Source organism: Ranitomeya imitator, chromosome 3 (assembly GCF_032444005.1).
Source record: "Ranitomeya imitator isolate aRanImi1 chromosome 3, aRanImi1.pri, whole genome shotgun sequence".
NCBI classification, from domain to species: Eukaryota; Metazoa; Chordata; class Amphibia; order Anura; family Dendrobatidae; genus Ranitomeya; species Ranitomeya imitator.
Window position 1 is genome coordinate 442,375,322 of NC_091284.1, and position 27,175 is coordinate 442,402,496.

The following is a 27,175-nucleotide window of genomic DNA, read 5'->3' on the forward strand; positions in this document are numbered from 1 at the left end:
AGTCGGGTGCATTCTTGGGCATAATGAGCAGTGTCCCCGCACCTAAAGCAAATTGGCTGTCTGTGTTCGTGACTGTCCCATTCCCTGACGAAGCTTGGGGTTGGTTCGGCCTCTGATGGAGTCCGGAATCACTAAGGGTCTTTTTTAAGTCAGTCCACTCTTCCCACATGTCCTGTATTTACTTCCAAATTTTTCTCACCCAACCTGGTTCAGCTGCGGGCAGAGCGGATACCTCGCCACTCTGGATCTTCCCTGTCAAGACCACCATCCCCTGCTCTTGCTCGTGCGCTTCCACCCCAACTTCCAGAAAAGACAAGCAGATTGGCTTGCAACACTCCCGCAGGGCCTGTCTAATCAGCACATCCTTCAAGCCTGCTACGAGTTGGTCTCTCAAAATTACATTGGGGGCCCACACCCACATCATCCCGCTTAGCGATCGTGGCATGGATCTCCTGCAGTGCATTCATATATTGGGTCCCAGACTCCCCCTCCCTTTGACGTGGCTAAACAAGCTCATTCGCAATTCACAGATATACGTGGGGTCCCCATGTATCTCTTCCAAGATCTGTAAAACTTTGGTGAACGCGTTCCGCTCGTGCAAGGAGTGGACCATAACATCTTTCCAAAGCAAACAAGGCCTTCCAGTGTCAACCGGGAACGGGCGCAAAGTCACTGGTAGGGGAGACCGCACGATTCTGTCCGGGTGTCAGCCTTCTCTCCTCGGCTCGTGCGTGGTACCATGCTGCACTCAGGTACTCTTAGTCACTGAGTGCATGGTACCTCTCTCATCAGCAGCCCCACTGGAGATGGAAGAGACCAACCAACACAGCCTGTTGCGGCGCTGGTACTCAGGGGATGAAGCACGTTGCTCATCCAGCTGAGCGTTTCTGCTGGTTTGCGCCAACTGCCGGCTGCTGCACGCTTTTCCTTTTTATATCTTGCCCCACCTACCCGGGTCATGAGGTTGGTCCCGCTCCTCATTCTTTCCCCCAGGCAACAAGGGAGGCAGCCTCAACAGTTCTGGACCCAGCTAGGTACAGGTACCTGCAGCCCGGTCTTCCCCCTTAAAAGACAGGACCACATGCCTTGCTGAGCTCCTTAATCAGCCCTTATCTCTCCCGTCCCCCACTCAGGGAAGTGGGGAGCTGTAATGTATAAGAATCTGCAAGCAGTTTGTATGTTCTCCCCGTGTTTGCGTGGGTTTCCTCCAGATACTCTGGTTTCCTCCCACATTCCAAAAACATACTGATAGAGAATTTAGATTGAGAACCCCATCGGGGACAGCGATGATAATTTGTGCAAAAACTGTAAAGCGCTGCAGAATATGTTGACGCTATATACAGTGCAGACCAAAAGTTTGGACACCTTCTCAAAGATTTTTCTGTATTTTCAGGACTATGAAAAGTGTACATTCACACTGAAGGCATCAAAACTATGAATTAACACATGTGAAATTATATACGTAACAAAAAAGTGTGAAACAACTGAAATTATGTCTTATATTCTAGGTACTTCAAAGTAGCCACCTTTTGCTTTGATGACTGCTTTGCACACTCTTGGCATTCTCTTGATGAGCTTCAAGAGATAGTCACCAGGAATGGTCTTCCAACAATCTTGAAGGAGTTCTCAGAGATGCTTAGCACTTGTTGGCCCTTTTGCCTTCACTCTGCGGTACAGATCACCCCAAACCATCTCGATTGGGTTCCGGTCTGGTGAGTGGGAAGGCCAGGTCATCTGGCGTAGCACCCCATCACTCTCCTTCTTGCTCAAATAGCCCTTACACAGCCTGGAGGTGTGTTTTGGGTCATTGTCCTGTTGAAAAGTAAATGATGGTCCAACTAAACGCAAATTGGATGGAATTGCATGCCGCTGCAAGATGCTGTGGTATGCATTCTGGTTCAGTATGCCTTCAATTTTGAATAAATCCCCAACAGTGTCACTAGCAAAGCACTCCCACACCATCACCCTCCTCCTCCATGCTTCACGGCGGGAACCAGGCATGTAGTGTCCATCCGTTCACCTTTTCTGCGTCGCACAAAGACACGGAGGTTGGAACCAAGGATCTCAAATTTGGACTCATCAGACCAAAGCACAGATTTCCACTGGTTTAATGTCCATTCCTTGTGTTCTTTAGCCCAAACAAGTCTCTTCTTCTTGCTGCCTGTCCTTAGCAGTGGTTTCCTAGCAGCTATTTTACCATGAAGGCCTGCTGCACAAAGTCTCCTCTTAACAGTTGTTGTAGAGATGTGTCTGCTGCTAGAACTCTGTGTGGCATTGACCTGGTCTCTAATCTGAGCTGCTGTTAACTTGCTATTTCTGAGGCTGGTGACTTTGATAAACTTATCCTCAGAAGCAGAGGTGACTCTTGGTCTTCCTTTCCTGGGGCGGTCCTCATGTGAGCCAGTAACTTTGTAGCACTTGATGGTTTTTGCCACTGCACTTGGGGACACTTTCAAAGTTTTCCCAATTTTTTGGACTGACTGACCTTCTTTCTTAAAGTAATGATGGCCACTCGTTTTTCTTATAATTTGAATTATGGTAAGAAAAAAGCAGCTAACAGTCTATTCAGTAGGACTATCAGCTGTGTATCCACCAGACTTCTGCACAACACAACTGATGGTCCCAACCCCATTTATAAGGCAAGAAATCACACTTATTAAACCTGACAGGGCACACCTGTGAATTGAAAACCATTCCCGGAGACTACCTCCTGAAGCTCATCAAGAGAATGCCAAGAGTGTGCAAAGCAGTCATCAAAGCAAAAGGTGGCTACTTTGAAGAACCTAGAATATAAGACATAATTTCAGTTGTTTCACACTTTTTTGTTAAGTATATAATTTCACGCGTTAATTCATAGTTTTGATGCCTTCAGTGTGAATGTACAATTTTCATAGTCATGAAAATACAGAAAAATCTTTAAATGAGAAGGTGTGTCCAAACTTTTGGTCTGTACTGTAAATAAAAGATTATTATTATTATTATTATTATTATTATTAACACACAAACTAGACTAACAAGTGAAGACGTACAGGGAAATATGAAAAATACCACTCATACAAATATACACTCACAAACAACAGAGTGTAACACCGGGAACTAAAGGATTAAAAAAACAAATAGGAAGGGAAGAGGATATGCACACAGATAAATTAAGAAGCAACAGTCTTCTGAATAACACTCCAAATGCCTCTTCAAACAACCAACACCAACAACTCCAGAACCAGGCAATATGAAACTAACACTGACAATCCCTGATTGCCAGAGACGAATATATATAGCAGAGGGGCAAGGCCAACACTGAATTGCAGAGATCATTAAAGCAGGACAGCTCCAGGGGCTCTCAACTGAACAGATTGACCCCTGCACTTCTAGCAGAAACCTGCACTGGTGAAGTGCTTCTACTTAGTGCAGTAGTACATGAAATCAGACACCACGGTCTTCTGGCAGATCTCTGTCATGGTAAACCCGTGACAATACTCATAAATGCAGATTTGCTAAATTAACCCCTTAAGGTACCTTCACACTGAACAATATCGCTAGCGATCCATGACGTTGCAGCGTCATGGCTAGCGATATCGTTCAGTTTGACACGCAGCAGCGATCTGGATCCTGCTGTGATATCGTTGGTCGCTGCAGAAAGTCCAGAACTTTATTTTGTCGCTGGACCTCCTGCAGACATCGCTGAATCGGCGTGTGTGACGCCGATTCAGCGATGTCTTCACTGGTAACCAGGGTAAACATCGGGTTACTAAGCGCAGGGCTGCTCTTAGTAACCCGATGTTTACTCTGGTTACCAGCGTAAAAGTTAAAAAAAAAAAAACTATATCCGCTGTCTGTGCCCCGCTGTGCTTCTCTGCATTGTGAGCGCCGGCCAGCCGGAAAGCAGAGCACAGCGGTGACGTCACCGCTCTGCTTTCCGGCCGCTGCGCTTACACAGTGCAGGAAAGCACAGCGCTGGGGGACAGACAGCGGAAGGGAAGTATGAAGTGTTTTTGTTTTTTTTAGCTTTACGCTGGTAACCAGGGTAAACATCGGGTTACTAAGCGCGGCCCTGCGCTTAGTAACCCGATGCTTACCCTGGTTACCGGCATCGTTGGTCGCTGGAGAGCTGTCTGTGTGACAGCTCTCCAGCGACCAAACAGTGACGCTGCAGCGATCCGGATTGTTGTCTGGATCGCTGCAGCGTCGCTTAGTGTGAAGGTACCTTTAGTGACAGAGCCAATTTGGTACTTAATGACCGAGCCAATTTTTACAATTCTGACCACTGTCACTTTATGAGGTTATAACTCTGGAACGCTTTAACGGATCCCGCTGATTCTGAGACTGTTTTTTTGTGACATATTGTACTTCATGATAGTGGTAACATTTCTTCGATATTACTTGTGATTATTTATGAAAAAAATGGAAATATGGTGAAAAATTTAAAAAATTTTGCAATTTTCAAACTTTGTATTTTTATGCCCTTAAATCAGAGAGATATGTCACACAAAATAGTTAATAAATAAAATTTCCCACATGTCTACTTTACATCAGCACAATTTTGGAAACATTTTTTTTGTTAGGGAGTTATAAGGGTTAAAAGTTGACCAGCAATTTCTCATTTTTACAACACCATTTTTTTAAGGACCACATCACATTTGAAGTCATTTTGAGGGGTTTGTATGATAGAAAATAATGAAGTGTGACACCATTCTAAAAACTGCACCCCTCAAGGTTCTCAAAACCACATTCAAGAAGTTTATTAACCCTTCACGTGCTGCACAGGAACTGAAACAATGTGGAATGAAAAAATGAATATTTAACTTTTTTTTGCAAACATTTTACTTCAGAACCATTTTTTTTATTTTCAGTGTAAAAACAGAAATTAAACCATAAATTTTGTTGTGCAATTTCTCCTGAATACGCCGATAACACATATGTGGGGGTTAACCACTGTTTCGGCGCACCGCAGAGCTTGGAAGTGAAGGAGTGCCGTTTGACTTTTTCAATGCAGAATTGGCTGGAATTGAGATTGGTTGCCATGTCACGTTTAGAGAGACCCTGATGTGCCTAAACAGTGGAAACCCCCCACAGGTGACACCATTTTGGAAACTAGACCCCTTAAGGAACTTATCTAGATGTGTGGTGAGCACTTTAAACCCCCAGGTGCTTCACAGAAGTTTATAACGTAGAGCCGTGAAAATAAAAAATAAAAATTTGGGGGCAAAAATATCATTTTTGTAGAAAAATTGCTATTTTCACAAGGGTAAAAGGAAAAATTAGACCACAAAAGTTGTTTTGCAATTTCTCCTGAGTATGTCAATACCCCATATGTGGGGGTAAACCACTGGAGTGTCGTTTTACTTTTTCAATGTAGAATTGGCTGGAATTGAGATAGGACGTCATGTTGCATTTGGAGAGCCCCTGATGTGCCTAAACAGTAGAAACCCCCCACAAGTGACACCATTTTGGAAACTAGACGCCCCAAGGAACTTATCTAGATGTGTGGTGAGAACTTTGAATGCCCAAGTGCTTCACAGAAGTTTATAATGCAGAGTCGTGAAAATAAAAAATATTTTTTTTTTCCACAAAAAAGATATAGTAGCCCCAAGTTTTTATTTTCACAAGGGTAACAGGAGAAATTGGACCACTAAAGTTGTTGTCCAATTTATCCCGAGTACGCTGATACCCCAAATTTAGCCCCAACCCTAACCCTAGCCCTAACTTTAGCTCCAACCCTAACCTTAGCCCTAACTTTAGCCCCAACCATAACCCTAAGGCTACTTTCACACTTGCGTTGTTTGGCATCCGTTGCAATCCGTCGTTTTGGACAAAAAACGGATCCTGAAAATGTGCCCGCAGGATGCGTTTTTTGCCCATAGACTTGTATTGCCGACGGATCGCGTCGGATGGCCACACGTCACGTCAGTCGTGCACTGGATCAGTTGTGTTTTGGCGGACCGTCGGCACAAAAAAAAACAGAGTTCAATATGACGATTTTTTTGTACGTCACGTCCGCCATTTCCGACCACGCATGCATGGCCGTAACTCCGCCCCCTCCTCCCAGGACATAGACTGGGCAGCGAATGTGTTGAAAAACTGTATCCGCTGCCCACGTTGTGTAAAATTTTCATGTGCGCCGGTATGTCGGGCCGACGCATTGCGACGGCCCCGTATCGACGCAAGTGTGAAAGAAGCCTAACCCTAAATTTAGCCCCAACCCTAACTGTTGTGAGTTCTGTTTTTGGGCTCCCTCTGGTGGTTACTGATGGTACTGGGTGACTTGTCTTTCCTGGGTTTCTGGGTTCCACCTGTTCCATCAGCATATGGGAGTTTCCTATTTAACCTGGCTTTGCTGGCAGTTCCTCGCCGGTTATCAATGTATCCAGTGTGTCTTGTTACCTCTGCTCCCTGCTCCTAGAACCTTCTGGTCAAGCTAAGTTTGGATTTTCCTGTTTTGGTGTTTTGCTTTATTTGGTTTTTAGTCCAGCCTGCAGATATGTGATTCTTGCTGCTGGTTGCTCTAGTGGGCTGAAATTGCTCCTCATGTACCATGAGTTGGCACATGAGTTCAAGTAATTTCAGGATGGTTTTTTGAAGGGTTTTTCGCTGACCGCGCAGTTCACTTTTGTATCCTCTGCTATCTAGCTTTAGCGGGCCTCATTTTGCTGAAACTGTTTTCATACTGCGTATGTGCTTTCCTCTCATTTCACCGTCATTATATGTGGGGGGCTGCTATTTCTGTGGAGGATTTCTCTGGAGGCAAGAGAGGTCTGTGTTTCTTCTAATAGGGGAAGTTAGATCTTCGGCTGGAGCGAGACGTCTAGGATCATCGTAGGCACGTTCCCCGGCTACTTTTATTTGTGTGTTAGGTTCAGGGTCGTGGTCAGCTCAGGTTCCATCGCCCTAGAGCTTGTTTGTATCTGTGCTTGTCCTTTAGTGATCCCCTGCCATTGGGATCATGACAGTATAACCGGCCCACAAAGTGTTAATTGTATTGGCTGAAGTAGGAGGATAAGTAGTCTGAGGAAGTTTTTTTTTTTTTTTTTTTTTCCCCTCAGAGTTTGCTGCCTAGCCTTATTGCAGCCTGGCTACTTCCTCCTCCTCTTAATCTTTGAATGGCTCTGATCCCAGCTGTTTATCATGGACGTCCAGAGTTTGGCTTCCAGCCTGAATAATCTTGCCACTAAGGTTCAAAATATACAGGATTTTGTTGTACATGCTCCTATGTCTGAACCTAGAATTCCTGTCCCAGAGTTTTTTTCTGGAGATAGATCTCGTTTTCTGAATTTTAGGAACAATTGCAAGTTGTTTCTTTCTTTGAAATCTCGCTCCTCTGGAGACCCTGCTCAGCAAGTCAAGATAATTATATCTTTCCTGCGGGGTGACCCTCAGGATTGGGCATTTGCATTGGCACCAGGGGACCCTGCGTTGCTTAATGCGGATGCGTTTTTTCTGGCATTGGGTTTGCTCTATGAGGAACCTAGCCAAGAGATTCAGGCTGAAAAAGCTTTGTTGGCCCTCTCTCAGGGGCAAGATGAAGCAGAAATTTATTGTCAAAAATTTCGAAAGTGGTCGGTACTTACTCAGTGGAATGAGTGCGCTCTGGCTGCAAAGTTCAGAGATGGCCTTTCTGAGGCCATTAAAGATGTTATGGTGGGGTTCCCTGCGCCTGCTGGTCTGAATGAGTCTATGACTATGGCTGTTCAGATTGATCGGCGTTTACGGGAGCGCAAACCTGTGCATCATTTGGCGGTGTCGTCTGAACCGTCACCTGAGATAATGCAATGTGATAGAATTCAGTCCAGAAGTGAACGGCAAAAGTATAGGCGGAAAAAAGGGTTGTGCTTTTATTGTGGTGATTCAGCTCATGTTATATCAGCATGCTCTAAACGCACAAAAAAGGTTGATAAGTCTGTTGCCATTAGTACTTTACAGTCTAAGTTCATTCTGTCTGTGACTCTGATTTGTTCATTATCATCCATTTCCGTCGATGCCTATGTGGATTCAGGCGCTGCCCTGAGTCTTATGGATTGGTCATTTGCCAATCGCTGTGGGTTTAGTCTGGAGCCTCTGGAAGTCCCTATTCCTTTGAAGGGAATTGACTCTACACCTTTGGCTATGAATAAACCTCAGTACTGGACACAAGAGACCATGCGTATGACTCCCGTTCATCAGGAGGTGATTCGCTTCCTGGTACTGTATAATTTGCATGATGTTCTAGTACTTGGTCTGCCATGGTTACAAACTCATAATCCAGTCCTTGACTGGAAATCAATGTCTGTGTTAAGCTGGGGTTGTCAGGGGGTTCATGATGATGCACCTCCGATTTCTATCGCTTCATCTACTCCTTCTGAGATTCCTGTGTTTTTGTCTGACTATCGGGATGTTTTTGAGGAGCCTAAGCTCAGTTCGCTTCCTCCTCACAGGGATTGCGATTGTGCTATAAATTTAATTCCAGGCAGTAAATTTCCTAAAGGTCGTTTGTTCAATCTGTCAGTGCCAGAGCATACTGCTATGCGGGATTATGTTAAGGAGTCCTTGGAAAAGGGACATATCCGTCCATCTTTGTCCCCTTTGGGAGCAGGTTTTTTTTTTTGTGGCCAAAAAAGATGGTTCCTTGAGGCCTTGTATAGATTATCGTCTTTTGAATAAGATTACCGTAAAATATCAGTATCCTTTGCCATTGTTGACTGATTTGTTTGCTCGCATTAAGGGGGCTAAATGGTTCACTAAGATTGATCTTCGGGGTGCGTATAATCTTATACGAATAAAGCAAGGTGATGAGTGGAAAACCGCATTTAATACGCCTGAGGGCCATTTTGAGTATTTGGTAATGCCTTTTGGACTTTCTAATGCTCCTTCAGTCTTCCAGTCCTTTATGCACGATATTTTCCGTGAATATCTGGATAAATTTATGATTGTGTATTTGGATGATATTTTGGTTTTTTCTGATGACTGGGAGTCTCATGTTCAGCAGGTCAGGAAGGTGTTTCAGGTTCTGCGGGCCAATTCCTTGTTTGTAAAAGGCTCAAAGTGTCTCTTTGGAGTCCAGAAGATTTCTTTCTTGGGGTATATTTTTTCCCCTTCTACTATTGAGATGGATCCCGTCAAGGTTCAGGCTATTTGTGACTGGACGCAGCCTACATCTCTTAAGAGTCTACAGAAGTTCTTGGGCTTTGCTAATTTCATCCTCGTTTTTCCTCTGGTCAGGTGGAACCTTCTGATTGTCCTGGAGTGGACATGGTGGTGGATAGGTTGCATCGGATTTGGAGTCATGTGGTGGACAATTTGAAGTTGTCCCAGGAGAAGGCTCAGCAGTTTGCTAATCGCCGTCGCCGCGTGGGTCCTCGACTTCTTGTTGATGACTTGGTGTGGTTGTCTTCTCGTTTTGTTCCTATGAAGGTCTCTTCTCCTAAGTTCAAGCCTCGGTTCATCGGTCCCTATAGGATCTTGGAAATTCTTAACCCTGTGTCGTTTCGTTTGGATCTCCCGGCATCGTTTGCTATTCATAATGTGTTCCATCGGTCGTTGTTGCGGAAGTATGAGGTACCTGTTGTTCCTTCGCTTGAGCCTCCTGCTCCAGTGCTGGTGGAGGGAGAATTGGAGTATGTTGTGGAGAAGATCTTGGATTCTCGTGTTTCCAGACGGAAACTCCAGTATTTGGTCAAGTGGAAGGGTTATGGTCAGGAGGATAATTCTTGGGTGGTTGCCTCGGATGTTCATGCTGATGATTTGGTTCGCGCTTTTCATAGGGCTCATCCTGGTCGCCCTGGTGGTTCTCGTGAGGGTTCGGTGACCCCTCCTCAAGGGGGGGGTACTGTTGTGAGTTCTGTTTTTGGGCTCCCTCTGGTGGTTACTGATGGTACTGGGTGACTTGTCTTTCCTGGGTTTCTGGGTTCCACCTGTTCCATCAGCATATGGGAGTTTCCTATTTAACCTGGCTTTGCTGGCAGTTCCTCGCCGGTTATCAATGTATCCAGTGTGTCTTGTTACCTCTGCTCCCTGCTCCTAGAACCTTCTGGTCAAGCTAAGTTTGGATTTTCCTGTTTTGGTGTTTTGCTTTATTTGGTTTTTAGACCAGCCTGCAGATATGTGATTCTTGCTGCTGGTTGCTCTAGTGGGCTGAAATTGCTCCTCATGTACCATGAGTTGGCACATGAGTTCAAGTAATTTCAGGATGGTTTTTTGAAGGGTTTTTCGCTGACCGCGCAGTTCACTTTTGTATCCTCTGCTATCTAGCTTTAGCGGGCCTCATTTTGCTGAAACTGTTTTCATACTGCGTATGTGCTTTCCTCTCATTTCACCGTCATTATATGTGGGGGGCTGCTATTTCTGTGGAGGATTTCTCTGGAGGCAAGAGAGGTCTGTGTTTCTTCTAATAGGGGAAGGTAGATCTTCGGCTGGAGCGAGACGTCTAGGATCATCGTAGGCACGTTCCCCGGCTACTTTTATTTGTGTGTTAGGTTCAGGGTCGCGGTCAGCTCAGGTTCCATCGCCCTAGAGCTTGTTTGTATCTGTGCTTGTCCTTTAGTGATCCCCTGCCATTGGGATCATGACACCTAACCCTAAATTTAGCCCAACCCTAACCCTAAATTTAGCCCCAACCCTAACCCTAAATTTAGCCAACCCTAACCCTAAATTTAGCCAACCCTAACCCTAAATTTAGCCCCAACCCTAACCCTAATTTTAGCCCCAACTGCTCTTCTCCTGCCGGCCGGCAAATGGCGATAGATGGCGGGCGCACTGCGCATGCGCCCGCCATTTTCTTTCCAGATGAAGACGCTGGCAGGCAGGAGAGGACGCAGGAGGACCCAGGGACACCGGTAAGTATAATAGGGTCCCCGAATCCCCCTATTTCTCTGTCCTCTGATGTGCGATCACATCAGAGGACAGAGAATTACACATCGCTTTTTTTTTTGCGATCACCGGTAAACAGTTAATTACCGGCGATCGCAAAACAGGGGTCAGAAAAACAGACCCCGATCATGTTCTTTGGGGTCTCGGCTACCCCCGGCAGCTGAGACCCCAAAGATCCTCCCGGTGCCAGCCGGCGGGCGCACTGCGCATGCGCCCGCCATTTTTTTGCCGGAAAAAGATGGCGGCGCCCATCGGGAGCCACGAGGAGCACCGGGGGAGACAGGTGAGTATCGAGGGCTATCTGGGACCCCATTTCTCTGTCCTCTGATGTGCGATCACATCAGAGGACAGAGAAATTAAAAGGGAAATCACGTTTTGGGTTTTTTTGCGATCGCCGATAAACGGTTAATTACCGGCGATCGCAACTCGGGGGTCGGTAAAACCCCTCCAAATCATGTTCTCTGGGGTCTCGGCTACCCTCGGCAACCGAGACCCCAGAGAAAATCCGACTCTGGGGGGCGCTACTCACTTTTTCCACAGCGCCATTAATTAACGGCGCTGTGGTTTAACTACCCTTAACTGCCGCCGTTAAAAGGCGTATCGGCGGTCGTTAAGGGGTTACTATGGACCCTTAAATACAACCTTGCTAAATTAATATGAAACCCAGAATACTGCATTACTGTATCACGGGGGCCCAATTGATGCCATGGTGACCTTATGTCATCATGAGGAAATCCGGGCACCAACAAGTTAGCTAGAGCATGATCTAATTTACAGTTGTACTCAAACCCCAACAGAATTTTGTCTTTCTTGGCCTTTTTTCAGAAAATATGAACGATATGCACAGAAGTTGATACAAATGGGTTTGAATGGCTGCTAAATGTAACATCCTGACCTGTGACCTGTTTGCTTGTAATCAGGGTGTGTGCATAAAAGCAGAGTATCTTACTGGGATCCAGACAGATTCTTGCATCTTCCATCCAGTCACTGACGTTTCTGGATTGTGAGTCATGGGGAAAGCAAATTGTCAATGGATCTACGGGAAAAGGTAGTTGAGCCGAATAAATCAGGAAAGGGATAAAAAAAGATATCCAAGGAATTGATAATGCCAGTAAGCAGCGTTCAAACTGTGATTAACAAATGGAAAATCGGGGGCTCTGGAAAAACAAAGCCACGGTCAGGTAGACCAATAAAAATTTCGTCCACAACTGCCAGGAAAATTGTTCGGGGTGAAAAGAAAAAAACAGAAACAACAAAAGCTGAAATACAGGAATCTCTGAAAACTAACAGTGTGGCTGTTTCAAGATGCACAATAAAAAGGCACTTGAAGAAAAATGGGCTGCATGGTCGAGTCGCCAGAAGAAAGCCATTAATGCACAAATGCCACAAAGTATCTCGCCTACAATTGCAAAACAGCAGACAAGCCTCAAAACTTCTGGAATAAGGTAATTTGGAGTGATAAGATCAAAATTGAACTTTTTGTCCACAACCATAAACGTTACATTTGGAGAGAGGTCAATAAGGCCTATGATGAAAGGAACACCATTCCTACTGTAAAGCACAGAGGTGGATCGCTGATGTTTTGGGGATGTGGGAGCTACAAAGGCACAGGAAACTTGGTCAAAGTTGAAAGAAAGGTGAATGCAACATGTTATCAGCAAATACTGGAGGCAAATTTGCACTCATCAGCCCGGCAGCTGCGCATAGGACGTACTTGGACGTTCCAACATGACAACAATCCAAAACACAAGAGCAAAATCCGCAACGTGTGCACATAGCCTAACCATGATTGGAGAAAAAGGTTTTGTGTTATCTTTCATATTCTTTGAAAAAAAGCCAAGAAAGCAAAATTCTGCCAGGGTATGTAAACTTTTGAGCACAATTGTATGTCTGCAGGGATGAGAGTTCTAATGCTGGCGCGTTGCAATGCATTAGAGAACTGCGATCAGACTGCAGAAAGTTAAAGCCTATTGAGGGACTTCATAAAAAAATTAAAATAAGTTTTAAAAAGTTGGAAATAATAATAATAATAATAAAAAAATAATCACAAAATAATGACAAAATAAATATATTGTACCCATAAATTAAATATTTTTATAAAAAAAAGTACACATATTTGGTATGGTCGCCTCCAGAATGACCAGATCTATCAAACTGCAAACTGTACCACCAGTTAACCCTTTTAGTTATCACTATAAAAAAAAGCAAAAAATAATGCTTTTTCATTATATCGCTCATCAAAAAGTGGAATAAAACGCGATCAAAAAGATGAATGTAAATAAAAATAGTATCATACAAAAAAAAAAATCATCTCATCTTACAAAAAACAAACCACCCTACAGCTTAATCAGCAGGAAAAAAAAAAATCATAGCTCTCAGAATAAAGCGATGCAAAAATATTTTTTTCTATAAAAAAAAAAAAAAAAAAAAAAAAACTTTTTTGGGTCTTTTTCTTAATTGAAACTCCCTTATGTGATATAAATGTGGTATGGTTGTAATCATACTGACCCGAAGAATAAAGTTGCCTTATCAATTGTACCTACGTGGAATCGCATAAAACCCCCCTCAAAAAATACAATTCCTGAGTTGGTGTTTGTTTATTCTGCCTTCCAAAAATGGGAATAGAAAGCAATCAAAAAATGTAATGTGTCCAAAAAGGTACCAATAAAAACGTGAACTCATCTCGCAACAAGCCATCACATGACTGTTGGCAGAAATATGGAAAAATTATGGCTCTCAAAAAATGGCAATTTAAAAACTTTTGCAAAAAAAGCATCTTTTAGTGTGTGACAGCAACCAAACATAAAAAACAAATAGATAAATATCAAAGACAAAAGGTGTCTAATCACTTAGATCGCATGAGATACAGTGTAAAAATAAATAAAAACAATGCTTCACCTGCTGTTCCTTTGTACATTCCTCTTCTCGAAGATCGCAATTAAGTTCAGCGCATATGTATCCTGCACTCTATGCTGAGTGCTTACACCAGGGTTTCCGTGTAAATCTCTGAAATATGTGATTCAGACGGAACCCCCAGACCAAGATTTCCTATAATGAGGCAGATGGAGGCACTGTAGACGCTGTCTGGCCTATGATCCGGCAAGGTCCGCCTTTTTAGGCTTGCATAAAAGTGCCCTCAGCTACAGTTTTGTGCACCTCTGAAAAGAAGAACAACACTGAACAGAGGCCAGACGGAGTCCAGAGTAACTCTGCTGCCTCATTAGGCTTTGTGCATACGTTGCGGATTTTGCTGCAGATCTGCAGCTGCAGGTCCGCAGCAGCTTTCCATGCGTTTACAGTACAATGTAAACCTATGGAAACCACAATGCCCATGCTGCGGAAAAAAATGTGCGGAAACGCTGCGGGTTACATTCTGCAGCATGTCAATTCTTTGTGCGGATTCCGCTGCGGTCTACACCTGCTCCATAATAGGAATCCGCAGGTGTAAAACCATAGGTGGAATCCGTACAAAATCCGCATAAAAACCGCGGTAAATCCGCAGGTAAAATGCAGTGCCTTTTACCTGCGGATTTCTAAAATCCGCTGCGGAAAAATCAGCAGAGCACCTTTCTACACGTGTATATACCCTTATAGTGATGGCGACACAGAGATTTAGAAGGAAACCCTGAAGTAAGTGCTCAGCATAGAGCGCCGGATAAATGTGTTCGTAAACATTATGTGAAATGTTTCTAACAAAAGCTTCAAATCAATCTACAAAAAAGCAAGTCCCCTCTTAGCTCTGCCACCTATGAATGGAAATTTAAGGGGCTTTCACATTACTGGTAGTACAAAAGCACCTAGTTCCCAAATCCAAATGCCCCTCTTTTTCTGAGCCCTGTAGTGTGCCTAAACCAAATTTTAGCATCCACACGTTTGACATTTCTAAAGCGATGAGAGCCTGCCTAATTTGCAGATGCATGTCTCCAAAAGCATGAGCATAACATCCACTACTGCTTGTTTCTGGAAAACACTCATGGAATCAAAATCGTCCATACACCGATAAAGATAGATAAATTCCTACATTGATATAATTTTCAAAATGGGGTCACTTGAAGGGGGATTCTGCTGTTCTATCACTTAGGGGTTCTGTATATCGCGTCTGAATACTATTCTAGGAAAATCTGCGCTCCAGGAGGCTAATAGCTTGCCATCCTTCTCGAGTCTTGCCGTATGGCTAAGCAGCACTGTACAGCCACATAAGGTGTATTTCTACAGTCAGCAGAAATTGTAGGAAGAATTTGGTGCCATTTTTACCCATTTTCCAGTGTGAAAATGTAAACATTAGGGCTCAAATAAAATTTTGGTGGTAAAACGCTATAGTATATACTCGAGTATAAGCTGACCCGAGTATAAGCCGAGACCCCTAATTTTGCCACTAAAAACTGGGAAAACTTAATGACTCGAATATAAGCCTAGGGGGGAAAATGCAGCAGCTACTGGTAAATGTCAAAAATAAAAATAGATACCAATAAAAGTAAAATTAATTGAGACATCAGTAGGTTAAGTGTTTTTGAATATCCATATTGAATCAGGAGCCCCATATAATGCTCCATACAGTTCATGATGGGCCCCATAAGATGCTCCATATTAAAATATGCCCCATATAAATGCTGCACAAATGTTGCTAATGGCCCCATAAGATGCTCCATAGAGATATTTGCCCCATATAATGCTGCACAAATGCTGATTATGGCCCCATAAGATGCTCCATAGAGACATTTGCCCCGTATAATGCTGCACAAATGGTGATTATGGCCCCATAAGATGCTCCATAGACACATTTGCCTGGTATAATGGTCTGTTATGATCTGGTGATTAGGGAGCGACATGCGTCTAGCTCAGATCAGGTGGCAATTATACTGACCGCAGTCCCTAAGCTCAACACAACACTAGAAGTAGCCGTGGAATGCTCCTAACTAGGCCTAGGCATCTCGTCACAGCCTAAGAGCTAACTACTTGCCTCAGAGAAAATCCCCAAAGGATAGATTAGCCCCCCACAAACAATGACTGTGAGAGGAGAAGGAAATGACATACGTAGTATGAAACAAGATTTAGCACAGGAGGCCACTTCTAGCTACCGTATATACTCGAGTGTAAGCCGACCCGAGTATAAGCCGACCCCCTAATTTTGCCACCAAAAACTGGGAAAACTTATTGACTCGAGTATAAGCCTAGGGTGGAAATGCAGCATTTACCGGTGAATTTCAAAAATAAAAATAGATCATTATTTCCCCATAGCTGTGCCATATAGTGCTCTGCACCGTTCATTTTGTCCCATAGCTGTGCCCCATACTGTGCTCCGCACCGTTCATTATTGTCCCATATCTGTGCCCCATATACAATGCTCTGCACCGTTCATTTTGTCCCATAGCTCTGCCCCATACAGTGCTCTGCACCGTTTATTTTGTCCCATAGATGCTCCACATAAATCTGTGCCGCCGCTGCTGCTGCAATTAAAAAAAAAAAAAAAAAAAACACATACTCACCTCTCTTGCTTGCAGCTCCCGGCGCCTCCATCTTCCCGGCGTCTCCGCACTGACTGATCAGGCAGAGGGCGCCGCGCACACTATGTGCGTCATCGCGCCCTCTGACCTGAACAGTCAGAGCGCAGACGCCGGGAAGATGGAGGCGCCGGGAAGACAGAGCGGCGCCCGGCGGCTGGATCTTGGACAGGTGAATATTACATACTTACCTGGTCCCGACGTCCGGCTCCCTCTGCCTGTCACAGCTGTATTCGGTGCCGCAGCTTCTTTCTCTATCAGCGGTCACCGTTACCGCTGATTAGAGAAATGAATACGCGGCTCCACCCCTATGGGAGGTGGAGCCGCCTATTCATTTTTCTAATGAGCGGCCCCACGTGACCGCTGAAGAGGGGAAGAAGCTGCAGCACCGAAGACCGTGGGACGGCAGGGGGAGCGCCAGGATCGCCGGGACTAGGTAAGTATGCCTCAGCGCCCTCTCCCCCTCACCCGCTGACCCTGCCACCCACCTTGACTGAAGTATAAGCCGAGAGGGGCACTTTCAGCCCAAAAATTTGGGCTCAAAATCTCGGCTTATACTCGAGTATATACGGTAAATAGAAATAGTACAGAACAGAACGCTGTGCGGTCAGTAAAAAAAAAAAAAAAAAAAACTAGAAAAAGTCCACCGCAGAGAAATGCAAAAATCTCCACACCTGACTAAAGGTGTGGAGGGCAAACTCTGCTGCCCAGAGCTTCCAGCTTAACTGAATAGATGCATACTGAAAAGCTGGACAAATGAACAAAAACAAAGAAAGTGCTGAACAACAAAGTCCACAACAAGAGAACCACAAAAGGACAAGCAAGGACTTAGCTTTGATGAACTGGTCAGAGTGTCAGGAAAGTCCTAAGAGCAATGACTCCAGGCAGGAACAATTGACAACTGGCATTGAATGAGGGATAAGGCCAGACTAATATAGCCGAGCCAGAAAGACGATCAGTGAAAACAGCTGCTGAAGCTAAATCCAAGAAGCAGCCATACCACTCAAAACCACAGGAGGGAGCCAAAGAGCAGAACTCACAAAAATGCTACTTACAACCACCGGAGGGAGCCCAAGAGCGGAATTCACAACAATGGTCCACAAATGCTGATTATGGCCCCCATAAGATGCTCTATAGAGATATTTGCCCCATATAATGCTGCACATGGCCCCATAAGATGCTCCATAGAAATATTTGCCCCGTATAATGCTGCACAAATGCTGATTATGGCCCCATAAGATGCTCCATAGACTATTATGCCCCATATGCTGTTGCTGCAATTAAAAAAAAAAAAAAAAAAAAAAAAAATCACATACTTGCCTCTCGTCGCTCAGGCCCCCGACATATAGTCACCTGTCCACGTTCCACCGCCGGGGGCGCAGCTGCGTCTTCCATGTCCTCCGCACTGACTGTTCGGGCAGAGAGCGGTGCGCACGCTAATAGCGTCATCGTGCCCTCTGATCTGAGCGTCACTGCAGAGGATGCGGAAGATGGAGTGGCGCCGATGGTGGAACGAGAATAGGCGAATATCGTGTACTGCCCCCTTCATACTCACCTGCTCCCAGCGCGGTCCCTGCATGTCCCTGGTTCTCCGGACGCCGGCAGCTTCTTCCTGTATTGAGCGGTCACATGGTACCGCTCATTACAGTAATGAATATGCAGCTCCACCCCTGTGGGAGTGGAGTCGGGTCCATATTCATTACTGTCATGAGCGGTACCATGTGACCGCTCAATACAGGAAGAAGCTGCCGATGCCCGGAAAACCAGGGACGTGCAGGGACCGCTCCAGGAGTAGGTGAGTATGATTAGACAGCTGTTGTGAATTCTGTGGCTGAGTTCACTTCTGTGGTCACAAGTGGTATTGCAGTCTCTGGGCTTCCTCCCTCAGGTGTTTTGGTGAGCTCGTTGGCTGCCTTGCTATTTAGCTCCACCTGAGTCTGTCTTCCTTGCTCCTTGTCAATGTTCCAGTGTTGGATCTGAGCTACTGCATCTTTCCTTGGGCCTGCTGCTCTGCTAGATAAGTGCTTCTAGTTTGTTTTCTGTTTTTTCTGTCCAGCTTGTTATTATCTTTTGCTGGAAGCTCTGAGAAGCAAAGGGGTGCACCGCCGTGCTGTTAGTTCGGCACGGTGGGTCTTTTTGCCCCTTTGCGTGGTTTTCGTTTTAGGGTTTTTTGTAGACTGCATAGTTCTCTTTGCTATCCTCGCTCTGTCTAGAATATCGGGCCTCACTTTGCTGAATCTATTTCATTCCTACGTTTGTCTTTTCATCTTGCTAACAGTCATTATATGTGGGGGCTGCCTATTCCTTTGGGGTATTTCTCTGAGGTAAGTCAGGCTTGTATTTCTATCTTCAGGCTAGTCAGCTCCTCAGGCAGTGCCGAGTTGCATAGGTAGTTGATAGGCGCAATCCACTGCTGCTTCCAGTTGTGTGAGGATAGATCAGGTACTGCAGTCTACAGAGATTCCACGTCTCAGAGCTCGTCCTATTGTTTTGGGTTATTGCCAGATCTCTGTATGTGCGCTGATTACTGCACGCTGTGTTGCCTGATTGCCAGCCATAACAGACAGCTGCCGCACCCCTTCCCTGCCGACCCTGGGAATGATTCAAGTATAAGCCAAGAGGGGCAATTTCAGCCTCAAAAATGGGCTGAAATTCTCGGCTTATACTCGAGTATATACAGTAATTATTTTTTCCTTCACAGCCCAATGGTATAAAATTCTGTGACCCACCTGTGGTGGCAATATGATCACGACACTCACCCCTAAATTAATTTGAGGTTTACTTTGTAAAATGGGGTCTTTTATGGGGGGGGGGTCTGCTGTTCTGGCTCTTTAGGGACTGTGCAAATGTGACATGGCACCCTCTAACCAGTCCAGTAAAATCTCAACTCCAATATGGCGTTTCTTCCCTTCTGAGCGGTGCACTGTGCCTCAAAAGTAGTTTTTGTAATAATTATACTGGAGGACTCAGGATTCTTTTTGTGTGGAGCAACCGAAAAACATTCTGCATAACCAAGTTCACTGTATCCTTAGCTGGGGGAGGCCGGTGCATGGAACAAAATGAGCGGCCTTAGTCAGGCAATCAACCACCACCAGGATCGTATTCATGCCCCCCGATGTAGGCAGCTCCACAATGAAGTCCATCGAGATAGACCCCCATGGGTGGGACGGAACAGGCAATGGTTGCACAAGACCTGTAGGTGCCACACGAGGAGTCTTGTAATGAGCACATACCTCGCAATAGAAAGCATAGTCCTTAGTATCCTTCAGGCAAGTTGGCCACCAGAAAAATCGGCTTAGGAACTCTTGAGTCTTCTGTACCCCCCTGTGACAAGCCAACTTGGAGTCATGGACAAACTTGAGGATCTGCAGACGGACGGCCTCAGAGACATAGATACGTCAATCTCTGAACCACATGCCACCCTAAAAGACAAGATTGATATCAACAGGTGGATTGGCCAGAAATACATCACTGTCATAAGCCTCCCTGCACTCCTTTCACAAGTCCTGATCGTGGATAACTCCTATGAAGTTGGCATCAGATAGAATGGTCTTGGATGGGCTCCAGGTATGGAATCTGCAGTATAGATTTGGGATAAAGCATCAGCCTTCCCATTACGAGAACTTGGACAATACGAGATAACAAAACTAAACATTTAAAAATAAATTCCAACGCGCCTGATGAGGAGAAAGACATCTAGCGGATTTAATGAACTCTAAATTGCGATGGTCAGTCCGCACTACGATCTGTTGTGCGGCTCCTTGCAGATGATGCCTCCAATCCTTGAAAGCCGCAATAATAGCCTGCAGTTCCCTGTCTCCCACGTCGTAGTTCTTCTCTGCTGAACTTAATCTACAGGAAAAGAAAGCACAAGGATGCAGCAGACCCTTCTCTCCAATATAGGTGCCCCTGCTGGTGAAGAAAAAGGACGTATGAAGCCTTTGGCCAGATTTTCATCAATGTACTCCTTCAAGGCTTGAAGCTCAGGTGCTGCCAAAGGGTATACATTACCGAAAGGAATAGCTGCCCCAGGAAGTAGCTCAATGGGACAGTCATAATGCCTATGTGGAGGAAACTGACCTGCATTCTTCTTGTCGCAGATGTCAGAGAATTCTTTATATGCTGAAGGTAAAATAAATACCTGTACAGGTGGTTTCGTAACCGTGGACTCAGGGACAGCTTCAGTTATTGCTGAGTATGCTCCTTGTTGGAAAGGTAATCTCCTTGGTCTCCCAGTTAATAGTCAGGTTTTGAGAACGCAACCAAGGTGAGAGCTTGTGAGGTCAACAGCATAATTACACACAATAATTTGGATCTGTCAGTAAGGAAGCAGTCAGCATAAACATCAAAATATAGCATACACTGATTCACAAGCCGCGGAATTTAATGCGTCGCCAGAGGGTAAAGTCACTTGTGCCGCCATTTGCGTACTTATATCCTGGAAAGCGTGTCCGTACTGGGACTCCACGCCAGTTTGTTTTCCTGGGCCCCCATTTGGGTGCTTAGGTCCAGTAAAGACTGTTTAAACATTTGTTCATTGCTTTCAATGCCTCCCAGTTTCTTTTGCAGACCTTCCACATCTTACTGCAAAGATCTAATTACGGCAAACACCTGCTCTAGTTTGCTTTCTGCATTGTTCCAGCTGACTCCATTTTGGCTAGAGTGTCCTGTAATAATTATACTGGAGGACTCAGGAGTCTTTTTGCATGGAGCAAGACACTACAGAACATAGTTTGTAGGTGAAAAAGTCTATATTATAAACGCACAGTGCTTCAAACAAGTGCAGAGAAAACTCAAGTCCATAACACTTAGAATAACTAATAAACAAGTATGTGGGAAACCTCAGAGAGAAATGCAATCAGCAAAACAGTTTGTGAAGTGAAGTTTGCACTTGAGAATTCTGGAAACAAGTAGGTCCATGTCTAGTCCATGCATGGATAAGCAAGTCCAAACAAGGTGTTAGATTATCCAGGAAGGCCTGGGTAAAAAGTCTCAGATTAATTAAGCAGAGCAGTCCAGAGCTTTGCAGCTAATTAAACAAAGGCAGAACCAGAGCAGCAGCCAGCTTACGTGTTGCAGGTGAAGGTCAGCGGGACAGAGGAAGCAGCATGAGTTGTTAGGAGCAGGAGGAACATTGGCATAGATGAATACAGCAGAACTCAGAGCGAGGGGCAGGATATTCACACAGGTTTGCAGGAGCAGCTGGAAAGCCAGGAAACCACCAGAAGAGCAGAACACAGGCAGAATACTCTAGCACAGACTAGAGTATGGGGTGGAGTTATAAGGCAGGAAGACAAGGGGCACATGAAACAAAATACACCATCTTGAAAAAGGGCAGGCATGCCCAAAAGGTAACCAAAAATATTCAGAGTCCTGACAGTTTTCAAGTTATCAGCGTGCTCACGAGAAATTGCACAAACAATTTTCAGGTCCATTTTCTCCTGCCATCCTTGTGAAAAGGAAAAAAATTGGAGCTAAAACAACATTTTTGGGTAAAATTATTGGTTTGGAGCATCTGCAAGGATCACTTTATATACTTTCACTCACTCCAGCACTCAACCACTGTAATAGGCTATAAAGTGAGCATAAATAACACCTAGACACATACTACACACCCTGGCTACACAACATGCTGCCACCACTTATTGAACATATAGGGGCAATGAGACCCTGAAATATACTACTGCCAGACAAAAAGGTCACTCTCTGAAAGGGTACAAATTCTTTAGAGCATACAAAGATTTTAGCTTTAATATAAAAAAGTACAGTGCTTATATGATAGAGAAAAAAAGAAAAATAAAATGACACGCAAATATGCAAAACAGTTGTAAAATAAGAAAGGAGAAATAACAGAAAATACCTACCATATTTTTCAGACTATAAGGTGCACTTTTTTCCCAAAATTTTTTGGGGGAAAATGGGGGTGTGCGTCTTATAGTCGGAATATACTTTCAAGTAGTGTGGCGGCAGCAGGAGTCAGGTGACTCTGCAGCTGTCCAACGCTGCAGGACGATGATCACACTCCCTTCCCAGGCTGGTGCGGCAGGTTTTGCGGTGCTCTGTGGTGCAGGGGCTGCGCCAGCATTTTGTGAAATCCCGGAGGCCTTGCACATCCATTGTTGCGATGCGGTTGTGCCCCGGAAAATGGCTGCCTGGGGCGACGCATGCTCAGATTGGGATCTCTGGTGCCGAGATCTCAATCTGAACATGCACCACCCCTAGTGGCCATTTTCCCGGAGCCCCCCGCACATCCGTTACTGTGATGCAGTGTCCTCAGGGAAAATGGCTGCTGGGGGGCGCATGCTCAGATTGAGATCTTGTTGTCAAGCATGCACTGCCCCCATTTTCCCGGACGCCACTGCATCGCAGCAATGGATTTTTGGGGCCTCAGGGCTTTCACAAAATGCCAGCGCATCACAGAGCACCCTCAAACCTGCAGCACCAGCCTGGGATGGGATTTCCCAGAGGCCACTGTATCACAACAATGGATGTGCAGGGGCTCCGTGCTTTCCCAAAATGCCGACGCAGCCACCGGACCACAGAGCACCGCCGAACCTGCCGCACCAGCCTGGGATGGGATTTCCCAGAGGCCACTGCATCACAGCAATGGATGTGCAGGGGCTCTGGGCTTTCAGAAAATGTTGGCAGAGCCCCCGCACCTTTAGCACCACCAAACCTGCTGCACCATTCTAAGATGGGAGTCATATCGCCGGACCACCGATCACCCCCTGTGTCCATACTCCACCAGCAAGCTGAATTCGGACTGTAGGATGGTCCGGTGCATATTATAGACTGAAAAATAAAGTAGTTCTTCTTTGGTTTCCTTGGGGGAGAATTTTGCATCACAACCAACATTGGCCGAACCCTAAATGTGAACCCTTTTCCATTCTGTAGCTCAGCTTTTATACGCCTGGCCCTAAGGTCGGGTATCCAGGACTACCTAGATTGGACTATTCTAAAAATTTGCTTTTTGTGATGGACGGTTGACTAATCTAGGGGCCAAGCCCTTGCATTTCAAATATCCTGTGTCTCTAGCTACTTCCTCCATACATTACATAGGAAATATTCATCTTAGTTATAATGACCATCTGTATCTCGTTGAAGACTGACCAGGGGGGGATGTCTGGATTGACACTTCTGTACTTATATGAAGAAGACTCCTTTGTTCTGAATTCTTGCAAAACTGGTAAATTCAAAGTGACCATTTGGTGTAGGAGCAGTTTGCTGATGGCACACTCATGTAAATACTTTTCCCTTACATGGATAAACCCACATTCCGAATAATTAGATGCAAAAAGAAAACTTGTCTACATGTGAGCAGGTAAGGAACAATGCTGTGAAAGACAATATTGACTGATTTATATGCATTAATTAGCCTATTTTATCTTTTGGTTACCAAAAACATAAAGCCCTTTTAGAAAAGAAAAATAATCGATTATAAAAAAAACTAACCAGTTAATGGCGTGGCAGACATCAGTTAGGTTCTTACTGTGAGTAATATAAGTGTGTGACAAAAGGGTTTTAAAATGTTTAATGCTTCTTTCTAAATGCCAATCCATATAATAAGGGATACCCATGAAATTTACCGCAAGGGATATTATTACTGTCATGTAACAAATGTCACCATTACATGGCACTACTCTTGTACGAGCATTTTCTTGCCATTCACACCAAGAAGAACTCAACTGATCTACATTAATAACTATTCAAGTATCAGGAAACTGAATTACGGATTTTCTTGTTTGTACATATTAATTGTACGTATATAAAATATAGATAACAAATTTTCAAATTCATATAACTTCAGAAGTGTTGAAGGATCACATTCTTGCTTTCAAATTGTGTAGTTTGTCCACCATGTCAATGTGGTCAAGAACTGATAAAATGTGTGAGTCATGCACTTTGATGAGTGGCAAAAGCTTTCACATGCTAATTTATAGCAACATTTCCCAATTCTTCTTGATAAGCGGAAAATTACACACAATAAAAAAAACAGACATGAGGATTTTATATTTCCTGACATTCAGTAAATGTCAGAGTCGTTTAATCAATCTAAATGCCCCTCCGTTTATGGATCGTCCAAACAGGTGGATTTTAAGTAACACTTAACCTTGATTTATGATGACATATGCCATTAGAAAATATGTCAAACTTTTTAAAGTCAACGAAAAATATCTATATCAGTATTTATTAATCTACTTTCAGTGACACTGCAGTAAGTTGAAAAAAATGGTCTAGCATCAGTAATGATGTAAAAATTCTTCAATCTTTATTGTGAAGTGAAACAAACCAGATAAAAGGTGCTCCCGTCGAGATAAAAAGGCAAATGGATCCAATAAATGTAGACAAAACAAAAGTATTATGCAAAAAATACTTTTTATTAAAAAAACCGATGTGTTGTGGCTGCATATAGCCTTCCTCAGGAATATAATGGCATTGCTGGAATCCGCTATAGAGCAATTGGAGTTGTGTTTATTGTACAACTTTGCCAGGTGAGAAAATTTCCTACTATTGGTTTTATAGTTTTAACTTGATATGCTCAGAAAGCGCTTCGCTCTCTCCTTTTTACCATTTGACAAGAAAAAGTGTATGCATAGAAATTGGGATCACCACAACAATTCTCTCAAAGTATCAAAATCTTTATTTGGGAACAATACACAAAGAAACATTAAAAACACTTAAAAGCCCATAACGTGAATCAGGGTAATGGGTCCACGACAATAACAGGTAAATACCAGCAAAATATGCATGTCACACAGCTAATTAGTACAATAGAGCACAGTTTAGCAAAGACAGATCACATATGCCCATCAATGACCCATAACATACATATAAAATCACTATATATGCTACTGCTAAATAGAAGCAATCTGCTTGGTAAGTGTGTGGGAACCACTATAACCCATGGTCTCACCACCAAATAACCCCCAGAAAGGGAACAACAGAATTGGCATCCATATATTGTTAGTTCCACTCACTTTACCCCCTAGATCCCAGGGAGACTCCTACCCATCCTAGCGCAGTAACCGTGCTCTGCGGTCATGAAATAACAGGCCCATCAGATCTGTAGAGCTGTGTGAGTGCAGAGATCCACGCATATCGACGCTCAAGGCGTCTTTCTCAAGGTCAGCATAATAGAGATCAGTGCGCTCCCAAGTATTTATAGCAACAAATAATACTGTAACACCTACTGGGTGTGTAGGAGTATGGCGGTGCCGATGCATCATTCCTGCGTGGTAATGGGTTAGCTGCGCAGGCGCTGGAAAGTTTCCCATAGTCCTAGCCGCAGCAGTCCATGTATGCGCCGAACGCCAATGCAATTCCCCCAGTGTCCAAGAGATCCTCGATCTCCGCCCCTAGTTACGGCGTTTTGCTTGGATCATTCCAACCACCGTAGATACTGGCAGCAGAAGGGGTGTATCGTCCAGACAGATATAAGCATTCATGTGCAGGCATTACTCAAACTCCCCTGGCCAGGGAACATACAGTCCAACCGTCCACATCCAAACTATTGGGGTTTGCTTATCACAAAGGTATAATGTACCCCCTCGCCAAAATAGGCTATTGTGCAAACATAGGGCTAGGACTAAAATCCCCCACAGAAGTACATTATCACAGATCGATAGTGTGATGCTGTGAATTCTGCTCTTGGGTTCCCTCCAGTGGTTGTAGATGGGAATGCAGTTGTCTCTGACTCGCAGTCCTGGCCAGGTGTATCGGATGATTACAATTCTGACTGGGATATTTAGGTGTGCAGGATCCTTTACCCCTTGCCAGTTGTCAATGTTCTGTTATGTTTGCTAATGACAGGTGTTATGAAGGCAATCCAGAAACACAGTGTGCTTAGCGATCAGAGCGCACACAGTGATCTGACAAATACCCAAAAATACAAGAACGAGCTCTGAGACGTGGAAACTCTGTAGACTGCACACCTGATCCTATCCTAAACACAACTAAAAGCGGCTGTGGATTGCGCCTAACAACTACCTAGGCAACTCGGCACAGCCTAAGAAACTAGCTAGCCTGAAGATAGAAAAATAGGCCTGACTTGCCCCAGAGAAATTCCCCAAAGGAAAAGGCAGCCCCCCACATATAATGACTGTGAGTAAGATGAAAAGACAAAACGTAGGGATGAAATAGATTCAGTAAAGTGGGGCCCGATATTCTAGGACAGAGCGAGGACAGTAAAGCGAACTTTGCAGTCTACAAAAAACCCTAAAGCAAAACCACGCAAAGGGGGCAAAAAAAACCCACCGTGCCGAACTAACGGCACGGCGGTACACCCTTTGCGTCTCAGAGCTTCCAGCAAAACAAAAGACAAGCTGGACAGAAAAAAAGCAACAAAAAAGCAAAAAGCACTTAGCTATACAGAGCAGCAGGTCACAGGAACAATCAGGAGAAGCTCAGATCCAACACTGAAACATTGACAAGGAGCAAGGATAGCAGCATCAGGCGGAGTTAAGTAATGAAGCAGTTAACGAGCTCACCAGAACACCTGAGGGAGGAAGCTCAGAAGCTGCAGTACCACTTGTGACCACAGGAGTGAATTCAGCCACAGAATTCACAACAGTACCCCCCCTTGAGGAGGGGTCACCGAACCCTCACCAGAGCCCCCAGGCCGACCAGGATGAGCCGCATGAAAGGCACGAACAAGATCGGAAGCATGAACATCAGAGGCAAAAACCCAGGAATTATCTTCCTGAGCATAACCCTTCCATTTAACCAGATACTGGAGTTTCCGTCTAGAAACACGAGAATCCAAAATCTTCTCCACAATATACTCCAATTCCCCCTCCACCAAAACCGGGGCAGGAGGCTCAACAGATGGAACCATA

The 27,175-nt window shown here is 44.6% G+C and overlaps 1 protein-coding gene across 2 annotated transcripts in view; it reads right to left on the reverse strand.

The window, feature by feature from the left end:
• The window catches only part of RPH3AL (rabphilin 3A like (without C2 domains)), a 682,151-nt gene that overhangs the window by 594,060 nt on the left and 60,916 nt on the right, over positions 1-27,175 (reverse strand). Inside the window, exon 1 of one of the 2 annotated variants that reach the window (XM_069757356.1) lies at positions 19,574-19,617. The exons of the other annotated variant lie outside the window; for it this stretch is intronic. The gene's annotated coding sequence lies outside the window, so the exon portion shown is untranslated. Of the gene's footprint in view, positions 1-19,573; positions 19,618-27,175 lie in introns of those variants that run through there. 2 annotated transcript variants of the gene reach the window in all.